Below are 2,655 nucleotides of genomic sequence, written 5' to 3'. Positions count from 1 at the left end.
AGGTCAAAGTAACATATATTATAAATAATATATCATATACAGTAAATTATATACTATAGTGTATAGTGATATATAATGTACACTGTATTTATAATACATAATAAAGAATGGTATATACTTTATAAGAGATTGCCTTGGATGAGATTTATTTGTCTTCTACTTAAAAGTTTATGAAACCTCTAAGGATCAGGGAAGGCAGAGAGAGAGAAAGAGACGGAAAATATTTCTATTTTCCATAACACCTCACATTTATTTTCCACCACTTACTAAGTATAATGTCTGAGTGATGCTGCTAAACTCTCTGAGCTTCAGATTTTCATTTGTAATGTGCTTTGATATCCTTTCAGGGTTATTGTGAGGTTCTAATTAAAGAATGTTCAAATAATTTCTCCATAAACTCCATGTAATTGTACAAAAGTGACCATCATTAATGTATACCTAGTAAACAAGTAAATATACAATGCAATGAAGTTGTCTCACTGGACAATTAGGATTCAGTCTTAGTGTTTGGAAAATGACATAGAGCCTGGATGTAATAGGTTATTATGGGTTTATATATCTCACTCAGAAATTCATTTATGTACTTGATATTTGCCTATGTTCAATCTACTGCTCAAAGCACAGTGAATCACCACAGCAAAATGAAACCCATTCACCCTCTTCAAGGAGTTTATTAGGAAAGCACAGACACATAACCATAACACAGAGTTGAATGTCACTAACACTGGGACATGGTGGGCTGAAGCCCAGTTCTATGGACATTTTGGGTGGGGATATGGGCCAGTAGATTACTTCCAGTTGGTAAGAGCAGAAAGCCAGAAAGTCCAAGAACACTGTATGAAGAAGAAAGGTTTTCCTCGGCCCTGAGTAATGATGTGTTGTACATGTGGCTGCCAGAAGTAAGGCGTGAACAGAGGATGAGTGAGTAGAGTGGGGTGTTCTAGGCAAAATGAACTCTGTGAGCAAAAACATCAAGGTGGGAAAAGTTTAGACTGCTATTTCTCAAAGTATGGTCGGGAGTTTTCCTGATTTGTGAATGATGAACAATTGCATGCTCCATCATAGTTGGGAAGGAGGGATGTGCAAGCTCATGGATTTTCATTTTTATAATGACTAAGAACAAATCATTACCAACTGAGTAAGTGAATGACCAAAGATGGCTAATATTTGGTATATGTACAGCAAAATTTATGTGACTGGAATTTTCATAGATCTGTAACTCCATATCCTACTAAGAAGTCTGAGTAGCAAGATCAAGTTTCTGCTGTCTCTTCACACACACAGATAGCTAAAAGCCCACTCCCCAACCATCCCACCAACAATTTTATCCAGAAGAAAAATAGTTATTTATGCATCTTGAATATTATTTTAAGTTGATCCTGGCTTTCAGTTTTTTCTTTCCCATTATTAATTATTTTAAGATATACTCTTTTTTTTTTTTTTTAAATTCCTCTATAATTGTTGGGCTCATGCTATTTTCATAGCTATGAGGCCAGGTACGAAGTTCCTGGTTCTGTAGATCAGGGGTTGGTTAACTATGACCCAAAAGCCAAATCCAGCCAGCAACCTGTTTTTGTACATAAAATTTTATTGGAACACAGCTATTTCCATTCATTTATATATGATGTGTGGCTGCTATTGCACTACAATGACAGAATTAAGTAATTCCAACAAAGTTCCAGAAATCTTAACAATTTACTAGTTGCCCTTTTACAGAAAGCATCTTCTAACTGCTGTTCACCATAGTACAAATAACTATTTTCCAAATGGAAATGTGATGGTTAACCTTGGGGAAAATGGTATGTGGTGTTTCTTAAGAGATCAACCAGCGTAGGTTGTGTTAACCTCAAAGCTTAGAGCGACTGACCACTTTTGGAAAGACAGTGTTATAAACTCCTCTGTCATCCTGAAAGGGCACAATCAAATTTTTGTTGGTGAAAGAGAAATACACAAAACATGAATGATTACTTGGTGAATAATAACAAAGAGTACTCACCTAAAAGTAAGATAAAGTAATCCTTTAACTTTGTAAGGTTTTCCAATTCTTTCAGTATTCTTTATTATATTATTTTGAGTCACTCTCTAAATCTACCTTTTCTTCCAAGAAACTAACTCATCCTGAAGCTCCCCTCACCTTCCTGCTATCCTCCTTCTCCTTTTATTCCTTCTCATCTTCTGTTTTGTCACACATCCATCTCATGGCACTACTTATATACCTTGTAGGATAATAGAATCTCTAGATGTTTTTCAATGGCTTTGAGGATGAACAAACATCTTTGGAGTCAGTGCTCGAGTTTTATCAGCAGAATATTCTGTAATTAATATGATGAACACAGCATAAGCATTGCTCACTTTCAATAGTAAAAACATCTTAAACTCAACAATCTTGTGAATAATCTATCTGATATTTCAGGAAGTTGAATGGCCTCCTCAGGTGCTTGTAAATGGTAGAACTGGCTATGAATGCAGCTTCGGCTGACACCATGGTTTTCTCTAGGGTTCTCATGTAGGTTGTTCCCTTGTGATCTGGTTTTCCTATAGTGAAGTCAATGACTTTTACCCTGAAAAACATGATGGGCCACTGGATTGGATAGCTAAAAATTCATTTTGTATTTATGCCATTTAACTCTGACAGTTCTGTAGCTGGATTGATTA

Source organism: Macaca fascicularis, chromosome 1 (genome assembly GCF_037993035.2).
Source record: "Macaca fascicularis isolate 582-1 chromosome 1, T2T-MFA8v1.1".
NCBI classification, from domain to species: Eukaryota; Metazoa; Chordata; class Mammalia; order Primates; family Cercopithecidae; genus Macaca; species Macaca fascicularis.
This window is presented reverse-complemented; position numbering follows the sequence as displayed.